This window comes from Ochlerotatus camptorhynchus, unplaced genomic scaffold (assembly GCF_037179485.1).
Source record: "Ochlerotatus camptorhynchus isolate MF236.1 unplaced genomic scaffold, CSIRO-AGI_Acam_v1.1 ptg000556l, whole genome shotgun sequence".
Lineage (NCBI taxonomy): Eukaryota > Metazoa > Arthropoda > Insecta > Diptera > Culicidae > Ochlerotatus > Ochlerotatus camptorhynchus.
The window spans coordinates 175,251-190,152 of NW_027041039.1; the positions used below are offsets into that span (position 1 = coordinate 175,251).

Here is a 14,902-nt window from a genome sequence, read left to right on the forward strand (position 1 = left end):
TACGGCTAAGCTAAAACTATATTCGAATGTAACACAATCCTCTGCATAAACAGATCAAACAACAAATAACTACACATGTAGCGCAAAAACTTCGCCATAGTGATTGTAACGTATACAAAATTGAGGACCAGCAGCCACAACAGCAGCAACATCAGCAATCATTAACTTTCAGGATGGATACGTCGTAGAAGTAACAATAGCGATGATGGAAAGGGTTAAATGTTGACCAAAGCTTGCAGCAGTTCATCCTCATTATTGACGATAAATCATGAAGAGTTAGCGGTGCCGGTGGTGTAGTGGTAATCATGATTGCCCCTCACCCCAGCAAGCCTGGGTTCAATCCCAGTCGGCGCCGCCGGGATGTTCTGAGGCATAATATCTCTGATCACGCCTTCCTTCGGAAGGGAAGTAAAGCCGTTGGTCCCCGGTTCATGAGTTGATGGGTCGATAGGTAGGGTCCAGATGTGGGAGCTGCCTCCCTGGCGTCAGGGAGGATCAAATCAAGGAAACAAAAAAAAAAAGCATGAAGAGTTGTGAGAAACGGCATGGATAACACCACCTCTCACAAACACGTTGCGCAGAGTTCTATCTGTATTCATCTTCAAGGCAGTCCATAACGGGCAGTCCATGGGGTCAGATTTTCGTTAACGGTTCTGGTGGGTTATTGAGCAATGTTTGCCTTAACAAACGCAATAGAAACAAAAATTAAAAATCAAAATAGAATTGACCAAATTTAAAAAAAGAAAGAATAAAATTATGTATTTTAAATGAAGAGATTAGCTTTTTTATTATTACACTGGAACCTCCATTTACGAACCAAAACAGGGGTTCGTAAATCGAATTAGTGCGTAAAAAAAAATCTCGTTATTTGGGATTTACTTCGTAAAAAGAAAACTCGTTATTTGGGATTTACTTCGTAAAAAGAGGTTTTTGAAAATATTGTCAAATACCCCACAATATGGGTATTTTTGGAATCAGGGTGACGTGTATGGACCGGAAATCGATGTCTGACGCCATTTTGAAATCCAAGATGGCGGCTTCCGGTTACAGAAAAACTTTAAAATTCTGTTATATGACACACAATATGGGTATTTTTGGAATCGGAGTGACGTGTAGGGATCGGAAATCGATATCTGACGCCATTTAACAATCCAAGATGGCGGCTTCCGGTTACAGGAAAACATGGAAATTCTGTCAAATACCCCACAATATGGGTATTTTTGGAATCGGAGTGACGTGTAGGGACCGGAAATCGATGTCTGACGCCATTTTGAAATTCAAGATGGCGGCTTCCGGTTACAGGAAAACATGGAAATTCTGTCAAATACCCCACAATATGCGTATTTTTGGATTCGGAGTGACGTGTAGGGACCGGAAATCGATGTCTGACGCCATTTTGAAATTCAAGATGGCGGCTTCCGGAAACAGAAAACATTGTAAATTCTGTCAAATACCCCACAATATGCGTATTTTTGGATTCGGAGTGACGTGGAAGGACCGGAAATCGATGTGTGGCACCATTTTTATATCCAAGATGGTGGCTTCCGGTAACAGAAAAACTTCGAAATTCTGTCAAATACCCCACAATATGGATATTTTTGGAATCGGTGTGACGTGTAGGGACCATAAATCGATGTCTGACGCCATTTTGAAACCCAACATGGCGGCTTCCGGTTACAGGAAAACAGAAAAATACCGTAAAATACACAACAATATGGATATATTTGGAATCGGGGTGACCTGTAAGAACCGATAATCCATGTCTGACGACATTTCGAAATCCAAGATGGTGACATCCGGTTACAGAAACACTGGGAAATACTGTCAAATACTCAACAATATGGGTTGTGTGGAATCGGGGTGACCTATTAGGACTGAAAACCTATGTCTGACGCCATTTTGAAATTCAATATCGCAACTTCCGGTTACATAAAAACATTAAAGTAATATTACATAACCTACAATATGGGTATCTTAAGAATCGGTGTGACGTGGTGGTATTTGCCATTTTTTCTGTAACCGGAAGCCGCCATCTTGGATTTCAAAATGGCGTCAGACATCGATTTCCGGTCCGTAAACGTCACTCCGATTTCAAAAATACCCATATTGTTTGGTATTTGGCAGAATTTCCAAGTTTTATGTAACCGGAAGTTGCCATCTAGGATTTCAAAATGTCGTCAGACATTGATTTCCGGTCCCTACACATCACTCCGATTCCAAAAATACCCATATTGTGGGGGTATTTGGCAGAATTTCCTAGTTTTTCTGTAACCGGAAGTCGCCATCTTGGATTTAAAAATGGCATCAGACATCGATTTTCGGTCCCTTAACGTCACTCCGATTTCAAAAATACCCATATTGTGAGGTATTTGGCAGAATTTCCATGTTTTTATGTAACCGAAAGTTGCATCAAGGATTTCAAAATGGCGTCAGACATTGATTTCTGGTCCCTAAACATCACTCCGATTCCAAAAATACCCATATTGTGGGGGTATTTGGCAGAATTTCCAAGTTTTTCTGTAACCGGAAGTCGCCATCTTGGATTTTAAAATGGCGTCAGACATCGATTTCCGGTCCCTACACGTCACTCCGATTCCAACAATACTCATATTGTGAGGTATTTCACAGTATATCCCAGTTTCCCAAAATCACAAAAAAAACTCGTTATTTGGAATTTACTTCGTAAAAAACAACCTCGTTATTTGGGATTTACTTCGTAAAAAGAGGGACGTAAATTGAATACTGCGTAAAAAAGACTTCGTAAACGGAGGTTTCAGTGTATAGTCATTTTAACACTTTTGACTTGTCCGGAGATGAAATTTTAGCTCGTGACTTTGGCGTGAGAGGTATGGATGCTAACCAATACGCCGGAGTCGCCCCTAAAGAGATTTGCTACTATTTCCATTGGAAAACTCAGTTTTGACAAAAACGCAAATGGGATCGACACTTGCGACAAACGACAGTATAACCACAGACAAGCAGACATAACACTCGCAAATTATTCATCGAACACCCTTTTACCATAGAGGTAACTCTAAGACCCGACCCGAAGAAACGTGCTCAACTTTTGGCTCAGCTCTGGTACTCTCTTCGGTCCCAAGCTAATCGATGCACCCCTCGAAACATAGTAAAATCCACGTACCCCTCATTTTATCTGTCAAACTTTCATAGCGAATCAAAACATACATTGCGCAGTACTAGAATTTCGACTAGAATGGGGTACGTTAATCGATTTGCTTGGGACCAATAGGCTAGTCAAGTAGTGAGCCAATTTAAAATCGTTAGTTTCCATCGGTTGCTTTTACGGTCAATTTAAAAGTATCTTAGTTGGTAGTACCACCACTTGCGGCGCACATAGTCAATTCCTTTGCGTTTGACGTTTACTCACTACCGCCATCTGTGCAGCATACTACCCACCACAGTGTACTCAACAGATGCCGGTCATGTTTTAGCGACGATGTTTTACAGTGAGAAATAATCAATATTGTCTGTTTGGCTGTGGTATTACCCTTCACTTATTTAAATTCCAACTATGGCCTCCAAGAATAAGATCAGACCATTTTCAAATAAGATATTTTTGTGTAATAAATGCATATAATATAAAGAGTACTAAAGTTATTAGAACTTAAAAAATTGTTTATTCTTATTATTCATAATCTTCTTCCTTTTATTAGGAGATTAATACATTAAAAATTAAAAAAAAGCACTTGACATTGAAAAACGTTGAAAAAGGTCAGCAACGTTCATCAAATTATAATCGAGGGGCGCGAATTACTTTTAACAAAAACATAAAAGTCAAATTATGTTCAATAATTACATTTAGTATATTACATGAAAATTTGTCTGACGTGTGATTGTTGTCATCAAACAAAATAATAAACTAAAATACACATTTTAAAATATGAAACATATTTTATTTTGGGTTTCCACTGGTGAAGATAAACCAATACATTATTGGTAGCCTTTCCGGCCACATAGGCTGTCTCATTGCTAAGAATTTTGTTTGCCAGCTAAGCGAAAGAGTGGATCATATTGTCATTATGATATATTTGGAATTTTGCACATACCTGGCCGGTCATAACCTTAGAAACCCCGCCTCGTCCTTCAAATGCGACATCATTTATACATGTTCCCTTATATGATGAATAAAATCTAGAGTATGGAAAAAATAATACTCGAGAACAATATGAAATTCAGGCAACTCCACTGATTGAATAAATATTATGATGAAAGCACATGGAATAAAATAATTTAATATAAAGGCATAATAAATACACAATGAAGAACCAAGCAAAAAAGTGCAAAATTTCATTAAAGCATAGAGAATCGATGGACGTTAGAACATTGCGAGTGAGTACTTTCTTTTTACTTGACTGTCAACATCTTTGTTTTAGCGGCGCCGGTGGCGTAGTGATAAGCGTGATTGCCTCTCACCCCAGCAGGCCTGGGTTCAATCCCAGTCGGCGCCGCTGGGATTTTCTGAGGCATAACTTCTCTTATAAGACAAGACATTGGTTCCCGGTTCATGAGTTGATGGGTCGATAGGTAGGGTCCAGGTGTGTGAGCTGTGCCTCCCTGGCGTCGGTAGCATTGGTGCTCTCCACGGAAAACAAGATCGACGGAAAAAAAATCAAGGGGAAAAAACATCTTTGCGAATCCCACCTGTCCTAAGTTTCTTCCTTACAACAGATGTCCAGCTTCCTTGGAGACCAAATTCGTGGTGTTTTGATATGCTCAGTGAAGAATTGCCTTGGATTAAAACAAAACAAACATATGAAAAACAACCAATTGAAAGCAAAATGCCAATCGAAACAATCCACGGAAATATTCACTCACTGTACCAGGCACTCCTCGGAACACAAAGCAAAACACTCTTCGGTAGCAGTCAACATTCAACCGAGGTGGAGTAAGCTGCGCTGAGGAAGAGTGGAGTCAAACGACCGTGGGAAAATTCAAAACCACCCCGCGGCTTGGCCACCCCCACCCATTCCGTGCCGATCGTTTTCCTCTCAAAATGAGTCAACATAAGCACGCTATTTTCCACTCACTGCGTCGCGTCATCGCTCGCCGTCGTCGTCACTCAGCTGAGTGAGCATCCACAGTGCGGCATTGAGAAGAGAATGAGAGCTGATGGAAAATCAGCAGGTCAGGACGTTGCAGTATTTTGAAAATCAGTTGCAGAATTTTCACCGAACCGCTCGGATGGTTCCGCGTTCTGATGGTCGCACTCGGATGCGCTCTTCCCATTATTATCTGCTGTGCTAAAGGATTCCAAAGAGGATTAGTGCTCACCGGGAATACTTGGATTGTAGAAAATTCGACTCTAGATCAAACGGAACAGCTGTTGAGTCTCCTATTGGGCAGCGTAAATCTGATGTAATTACCTGACTGCAGGCACATAACGGATCTTGACGTGTCAAATTCGCTAGCATTAAAGGAAAACTGTTTTCAATCACGTGCGTTTGTAGGTGTGTGCGTGTGTGTCTATGTGTATCGTCTACTTCGAGAAGGAGACCGTGTCAGCTTCCCACCAGGAAGTGAGGAAGACCGTGTATGGGAAATTTTCTTTGCACGGCGAGGAGAAACGCGAAACGTGACAACCCGTGGTCAACAGAGAGGATGGTGCTACTGGTGATGAAAATTTAATCAAAAGTGCTATAAATATCCCGAAAAGCGAGTTCGTGATTTGTGGTTACAAGCTCTCACGTACGCTGTTCATGCAGTTATAGGTCCCACTTTGCCGCAACCTGTGTTTTGATTTATTCGTTTGCCAATCAAAATATATTTAACGTTAGTGCGGTTGATATCGAATGACGAAAACGGGATAGGTATTTCCTGTTAACGTGTATAATAAAGGTGGTTTGCTGGTTGAATCTCTTGCACATCCGGAGTCACGTAGAGGTCTTCATCGTCCGCATATCCGTTCCAGTTGGATGGGAATGGTGGTGGTAGTGGCTTAGGTTCGACGCCAGTTGGTCCCACAGAGAGTGGTGCTGCATGAATGTATACACAGTTTTTGGCATCTGAAACGATACAGGATTCTCCATACTGCAGATAAAAGTTGGGCATTGGCACGACTACGACGCCGACGACGACGGTCAACAAAAGCCGAGTCAAGTTCAGCTGCGAGCGGGAGTGAGTGAGTGAGTGAGTTAGTGAGTATATAGAGCCGGTCGTCGGTTCGGTGGTGCACGAAAAAGAGCCAAGCCCCGACAAAAACCTTCCAAAGTTTCGGTGTTATGGTTAAAGCAGAGTGTGGTGAAAAATCAATAGAGTGAAACAACAGAAGCCAAAGTTGTCACACAAGTCTCGGATTGCTCTTTGCGGCGGGAGCTGAGCTGCTGTTTCATCACATCAACACAATTCAGATGCGGCAGCATTAGTCGATTCAGTCGGAAAAGTCGATTGAAACTGAAGCAAGAAATTGACGCTAGGGAGGCGCACCGTTCTGCGACAAGCAGTTCAAGGCAAGGCAAGTATTAGCGAGAAAAAATAAGGACAAGGGCAGAAAAGTATTATTGGCGAAAATAATAAAAGCGTGTGCATATGCATCGAACTTTTCTCATTCTTAAATTGAGTCGGATTTCTAAACTTCTTATAGGGTAAAAGAACTAATTTTAAAGCAAATAATACTTGCACAAATTAAAAATTCAGCACTCCGTGTTTTGTTCATAACGGGATTTGATCGCTATCAAACCATTGGATGCAGCCAAATTAGACGGATTTTGATTGTATGAAATATTTTTGGTTCATTTCTGGGCAAATAGGTCGAAAATCAATGCTGGGGAAATTAGTTAGTACACTTACACTACAAATAGAAAAAAAATATGCCGCTCTTTTCATTAGCTGCGAGTGTGCAAAATTTCTGAATAAGAATAAAAAATCTAAAATGCATTTTTTTTTTCGTCGTTCTGGAGACTTATGTCATTTTCGTTTTGCGGTGTTGCACCGGGTGTAGTGTAAGCAGGAATAAGCGCCAGTCTTTGACAGCTCAACATAATTTGCTTGCAAACAAAGGTGCATCCTACACTCAAAAAATTCCACACGTTTGAACGAAGTGTTTAAACACTTGATTTTTTAAATGCACAATCACATTTACTTCAAGTGTATTTCACCTTGGTTCAATGTGTTATTCACGTTAATTTATAGTGTTTCAAATTTTGAAATGTTGAAAATCTTTCACTATCTATTCAAGTGTATTGCACATTGAATCACACTACTGTTCAAAACAGATGGATTTGAAGTGTTTTGCATTTCAATGCGATGTGAATTGCTTACTCAGAAAGCTAAACATCGAAAATAAGAGTTGTGACTTTATCCTATCAACCCGCCTCATATATGAGACCAACCGTGGCACAGTGAGATCGTACGAAGACTCCGGCAGCAGCACACCCCAACAGTCCTTGATCGAATCCCAAATCAGACCCATTAAGAAAATATGTGAAAGCTCTGGCCTCTGGCAGTTTTGTTTATATATTTGTCGATTCATTTTTAGAGTCGGTAAAGTAGAAGTCGATAAAGCAGAATATTGTAGAATATTGAACTACAGTGGTGACCCGATTTTGTCAGCCCCCGATTTTGTCTACCTTCGATTTTGTCCACCCCCGATTTTGTCAGCTTTTTGACCCGATTTTGTCAGCCTATATGATTCAATTAGTTTTGGTTGAGGTGGAGGACTGTTTTGTACAGTCTTATTCGTATTTTATTGATTGTCGAGCTCAATAATGACATTTTTCGAGAATTAAATGTGCAGTGGTGGCAAGGTTAAAGCAGGGGGGAGAGGGGTTGAGAGACTAGTTGAAAATCATGTACGTTATGAGTTTTTTTTTTTTTTTTTTTGCAAGGGGGGAACCTTTAAAAAGGCCATCGTGCCACCGCTTGACGACTGGGCGCACAGTCGCGGTGACATGGTGTGTGGGATTCTTACCGCACTAAAACCTTCTTAGACGCCTTGCCCTTTTCCCCCGGAACCACTTGTCGTATTACTTCGGAGGGGGCCGTGCATTACGCACCTCACTTTACCTCAGCTAAATGGCACTTCCAGTTCGCTGATCGTCTCTCCAATTTGTGAGCCATTTAGCTCCCAGCGTGACGTTCTACTCGGTTATCCCCGGTGGTGTATACAGCCTACTCTGACGGAGAGTTATTCCGGCTTCGGCTTTCAGTTCGCACTTGTGTGAGCATATTACTACTTTCTAGTTGGTCTTCTCGTCATTTTCGCTGCAGCGCTGACATGATCTGCGTTACTGCTCTGCTGACGGCGTTAAAGGTGCCCTCCTCTCGACACATTTCTTCGACGACATATCCTCTCGCACATCATCAAATCTAGGACATTCGAAGACCACGTGCTCTGGTGATTCTTTCACATTCCCACACTCCGGACAGAAGGGTGACGTTGTGTGTCCGATCCGAACCGATGCAGGTACTTCCTGAAGCAGCCATGACCAGACAGGAACTGCGTCAAGTGGAAGTTGACTTCTCCATGCTTCCTGTTCACCCAGGTCGAAAGAGTCGTTATTAGCCTGTGTGTCCATCTACCGATCTCTGCTGCATCCCACTCCTGCTGCCACTTAGCCATCGACTCCGTTCTCACCATTTTTCGTACTCCTCTAGTTTCTCTCGTCATATAGCACTCGTAGTCCTCCACCAAGTGATGCCGATTGGGATCATACCGGCGATAACGCATACTGCCTCCATCGAAATGGTTCTGTACGCACTCACGACTCGCATGGCCATGAGAAGGAACGTACTGCTCAATTTCCTTTGGTTCTGCTTCGTTTTCAGCGCTTCAATCCAGGCTGGACCTTCGTACCTTAGTATCGATGAGGACACACTAGCCAGAAGACGCCTCTTGCTGCTGCTTGGACCAGAATTGTTCGGCATGATTCTGGCTATTTCGTTGATGACCTTCGCCGCCTTCTCGCAAGCATATTCGATGTGGCTATTAAAGTTTAGCCGGTCGTCGATCATCACTCCCAGATACTTTAGCATGCGCTTCGAAACAATGGTGTGCTCTCCATCGGTGATTTCGCCAACACAACGCCTCGGCCGCCAAAATTTCCACTTCTTCCAGCGTCTCACCGGTTACCGTCAAGACGACATCGTCCGCAAAACCAACGATCTCAACTCCTTTGGGCAGCTAGAGCGTCAGCACGTCATTGTACATTTCGTTCCACAGCGTGGGACTTAGAATGGAGCCTTGGGGAACTCCCACTGTGATTCTAAGTGATTTATGCCCCGTGTCTGTCACGTAGACCAGGACCCGGTTCTGGAAGTAACTATTCTATATACTATATACTATAACTATATATAAAATTTCAGCTCCCCCCGCTCCCCTAAATGGGCTCGTATATATTGAATTATTCCTAAAACATAAATCTTGCATTATCAAACAGCATCTAAAGTTATTATGTTAAAAAAATTAGGCGAAAAAAAATGTCCCGATTTTGTCAGTGTCCCGTTTTTGTCAGCCCTAAATTCATCAGGGGGCTGACAAAATCGGGACATTACTGTATTATGTGTTAAGCTATTGATATCACCAAATGAGGCAAATAGAATCCAAGTGTGTCACAATTCAAATCCATAGTGTTCAGGCATGATTCATAGCATAAGATTCACACATGAAATAGATGTGTTTCACAATAAGCGCAAAATTAAGTGTGAGATACATGATGATGACGTGTGGAATTTTTTGAGTGTATACCCGAGCAAAGTCGGTTAACAAAATGAAAGCAAATCGATTGCAGTTCCTATCATAATGAATACTCATTTTGATTACAATTGTCACGACATTAGTCTGATATCATATTGTGCTTTCATTATGCAGTCAAGACATTTTAAATGAAAGCAACTTAACTTGAAGTTCTGCTGTTAACGTCTTGTTTAAAATTTAAGTTAAGCTTATCGGTCGTTGCACTAACGATTATTGTTTAATTGTTTTGTTTAACACATTTTAGGTCATTCGTAACCAATCCGAGGTGACATTTGAGCTCAAGTCTTTCAGCGTGAGAAGCTTGGATGCTAACCATTTACACCAGGACCGTATTCAGTCAAACATTATGAATGCAAAATCAGTAATCAAATTGATTTCATTGAAAGCAGGATTAGTTTTCCGTTTGATTCAACAGTGTAAAATTTTGCTCTAATTTTTGATGTGTTAACCGTTAAGTCAACCAAAATGAGATCAAATGGAGTATTCAAAATAAGTTACATCATAACAGCAAATTCTGATTTCAATTTGATCTCTAACTTTGCTCAGGTATCTACACCCTAAAATATTTCGGTGTACGACAGTGTAGCACCGGTGTAGCTACACCGCAAAAACGAAAACGACATTAGTTTTGTTTGCGAATCTAAGCTTGTCGTTTGCTTGCTGAGATTCAGCGAAGCATTTTCCAAAACTCAGCAATCAAACGTTACTTAAGTTGAGATACCAGATTGCCGAGGTGCTCGGCGGTGCCGGAGCTATCGAGTTTCGGCAAATAATACTATGTATAGGACGACCTAGCTCTAGCTAGACCTAGAGCACATAACATATGTGGAACTCAAAAATCGACCCGATTTCACCGATTTAAAGTGGTATAGAAGGACATCGATCTGTCAAATTGATTATACCAGCTTTAAAATGAGAAAGGGGATCAAGGGGCTTGTCAATTTTGTTTGAATAAATCTACCGTGATTCATAATTATATGTGTTCCTAGCACTCCTGAACTTATGTTTTACTATTTCCTTAACCATTTATATGCTTTATTTAAATTATATAACTAACTTTAACAAATTCATCACCTTGATTCACACAGCAAAATTGTGATAAACTTAGAAGAAACATGTATGTAACATTTCCTTCTTTGGACACTTTATATTTTTTGCAACCAATTGCATCAAACTTTGATTTCATTAGGTTTTGTAGGAGGAGGAACATGACCGCGTAAATTTGTAATTAAATGCTTACATTTTGAAGTACAGAAAGAAGCAGCAAAATTTGGAATAAGAGTCAGAAGTACCATTTGAAAAATATTCAGTGCTTTGAGCTGACTTTGCATCGTTCCATTCGCAAGAATTTTGTAAGCAGAACGATAAATGAAATCGAGTGCTTATCGATACCTGCAATATCCAAGATATCCAAATTATCTGGACCTCCTATCGTAAAATCCCATAAGCAAACATCAGTCTGTGCTTGAAACTTGGTGAACAATTCTTTACTCTTTCACTCCTATGAAAATCCCGTATGATTCTGTCAATCTTTGCGTGAATAAACGGCGGCTTGCTGGAGGAATGAAGAGATAAGACAAAGTCCACTAAATTTCATGCACAGGTTGTCAGATGCTTATGGGATTTTACCAGGAGTAAAGAGTTGCAGAGTCGCCGTCAACGGCAATGCTTACTTTCGTAAGGGCCAATGCTGCAAACGTAAACAATTACTTTTTGTGTGAATTTTTCGAAAATGAAAACTTCTTCAAGAAAACCAACACCATGATTGTGTAGAGAAAGAGTCCTCCTATCCGATAAAATTATTGGCTTACATGGATTGACTTTGACTTACGAGACATTTACGCAAGAAGTCTTTATTTATGTTTTCGACATTGGTCTTTATGAATGCTCAGTGTAGATATCACGAAAATTTTATTTTGACAGATCGATGTCCAACTATGCCAGTTATACCACTGAGGCAAAACAAAAAAGTAAGAGGTTGTATCCAAGACTCGACCGTAGATTTGACGTAGGATTACGTGCTCTGTATCAATATTTAGCGACTATGTTAGGGAAACCACTTTTTGCAGGCAATCGGTGATAATTTTGATAACCATTTCCACAGTTGGACATTTGTTTAATGTTCAATAGTGACCTATTGAAAATTGATGAAGTATTCAATTTAGCAGCTTTGAAGAAAAATTACCAATCAATTAGCTTGTTTAGAATTAAAATCCATCCGCTATTGACAGAGTTATAAGTGATCAAAACCTGACCACTTTTGGTAACACGGTCGATTTTGTTTTTTTTTTCAATTGCATCCCTAATATGTTGCCGAGAGACGTAATCCTATGTCAAAATATAAACTTTGCGGAAGACGATGTCTTAACACTCGAAAGCAATTTTGTGAAATATGAAGTGAAACAAATCCTCGTTCTGCATGATGATTTTGTTTGATTGTATTTATTTGTAAAGTCGCCGGGAAATACCAGCTGGCGAATTGTTTTTTATGATAACTCCTTACTTGAAAACAGGCAAAAACTCACAAACAGGCTGGTATTCATGGTATATAGAGTGCTTATTCAATAATAAATTACTTACCTCAACATTAACCCCTAATTTTGGCTCATACATAAATTCAGCAATCGACTAAATTTTCAAAAGCAACCAAAAATATCCATAAGTACCGTCCCAATGACGCGTTCATCTGGATAAAATTGATAAATAGCAGATTTTTAGCGATGGGCCCAATCTTAGATCCATAGGCCAACATTAGAGCCATTTCCCATACAAAAAAATGTATAATCCATATTAAATTTCCTATTTAAGCGCCGATCGAAACAAACTTTTTGACAAGGGTGACTGAGTAAAAAAACGAATCCTGCGAAGCGGTATGAAAGCCGAGGGAAAAACGGATTTATCATTTTGTCAAGCTTCTGCTTTCATGTTCCATCAGATGTCACTGCTGTTTTTGGCGGTGGCATCGATCGGAAACTACACATAATTTGTTTTCCAATAACTTTTCACAGAGGACATTGCAGTGCAAAACATGTCTGGTACCTCTATATATGCATTTAGATTAACAACCGAAGTCCCTCCTTCTTTACGCATTCTGCACTCAAAATAGCGCACCCCTCACAGGATTTCCTTCCGAATTGTATGAATGGGGTGGGACAGAAAGTATCGTTTGAGCAGAATATGTAAAAAGGAGGGACTTAGAATGTTAATCTAAATGAGGTACTAGACATGTTTTGTAGTGTCATATAGGGTTAACTATCCCATTTCCGACTTATTAAGCACAACCCGCACTTAGTCTTTCTTAATCTAGCGCAGTTTAGCACCAAACGGAATGTTATTATTAGTGATGGCTTTCAAATGTATTTACCTTTCCGTACGTAACGTTAGATTTGATAAAGAGAAACCAATCGATGAGATATTGTCAAAAGTTTAACACCGCTTGTTGACGCCAAACTTGGCCTATGAATTCTTAACTCGGCCTAACGCATTGAAACGCCAATGAATTCACTTCGGCTTATCGGATAAAGAAAAAAATTGATTCGGTCGGAGAACTTCTTTTTTTTTGTGGGAATTATGGGTACAAACCAAGGTTGCAAAGACTCATTTCAGCTAAAACAATGTTTTTCTAAATTATGAAATAATTAGATGCCATGATCAAATTTTGAATTGGTAGGATACAAGAAGAGGTTGCAAAGAATGTGTTTGACATATTAAACCTGTTTATTTCACTTCATGAGAGTCACAATCAGCGATTTTTCACAAACTCACTCACTCACTCACTCACTCACTCAGCGATCAGCAAATCGCTGATTGTGACTCATAGAAAGCAAAATTTACAGGTTTTATGTTTCCAACGCATACTTTGTAACCTCTTCTTGTAAGTTACAAGTAAAACATGCCATCATACCATATTTTGGTTTTATTATTCCGAAAAACATTATTTTAGCTTAAATGAGTCTTTGCAACCTTGGTACAAACCTTCATATCACGCGTTCTCATTGATTTCATTCGGTAGCTTGAAACGCCTAATTGACTTGTTAACTCTGAAATCATGGATTTATTTGAAGTTTTCTGCTCGAAAGGCCCAACATTGGCGATTAGGCTGAAGTAGTTCTCTACCCTACTCTATTTTGTAATCTATGAAAGGAAATCACAAATTGGGTGTCATAAAAAACATGGCAATTAAGAGATTGAGCTCGTGAGAGCTAATTTTTGCACAAATTCGATTTTTTGGCTTTCTGGGGATTGGTAGTAAAGCAGGTAAAACTGTATAAAGAAAAACCATTTATATTAAACACTAGCTGAGTGTGCCCGGTCTTGCTCGGGATTCAATATTAGCTTGAGTTTATGCGCCGATTTAAAAAAAAAAGCATGCTATATTGTACGTAGCCCCCCCCCCCCTATTATCTAAGGGGCTACCCCCTATGATTATCTCCTTATACCCCCACACTCGCCCCCACATGCCTAATTTGGTTCCATTTGCTTGATTAGTTCTCGAGTTATGCAGAAATTTCTGTTTCATTTGTATGGGAGCCCCCCCTTACAGAAGGGGGAGGGGTCTCGAACCATCATAAGAACCTTCCACGGCCCCAAAAACCCCTGTTTACAAATTTTCACGCCAATCGGTTCAGTAGTTTCCGAGTCTATAAGGGTCAGACAGACAGACAGACAGACAGACAGACAGACAGACAGACAGACAGACAGACAGACAGACAGACAGACAGACAGACAGACAGACAGACAGACAGACAGACAGACAGACAGACAGACAGACAGACAGACAGACAGACAGACAGACAGACAGACAGACAGACAGACAGACAGACAGACAGACAGACAGACAGACAGACAGACAGACAGACAGACAGACAGACAGACAGACAGACAGACAGACAGACAGACAGACAGACAGACAGACAGACAGACAGACAGACAGACAGACAGACAGACAGACAGACAGACAGACAGACAGACAGACAGACAGACAGACAGACAGACAGACAGACAGACAGACAGACAGACAGACAGACAGACAGACAGACAGACAGACAGACAGACAGACAGACAGACAGACAGACAGACAGACAGACAGACAGACAGACAGACAGACAGACAGACAGACAGACAGACAGACAGACAGACAGACAGACAGACAGACAGACAGACAGACAGACAGACAGACAGACAGACAGA

General features: G+C 40.6%; 1 protein-coding gene across 1 annotated transcript in view; it reads left to right on the top strand.

Moving 5' to 3' along the window:
* The first annotated feature begins 5,192 nt into the window (after positions 1–5,192).
* Positions 5,193–14,902, top strand: part of LOC135713478 (uncharacterized) — a 294,247-nt gene continuing 284,537 nt past the window's right edge. Inside the window, exon 1 of the mRNA XM_065236603.1 lies at positions 5,193–6,472. The gene's annotated coding sequence lies outside the window, so the exon portion shown is untranslated. The remainder of the gene's footprint in view (positions 6,473–14,902) is intronic.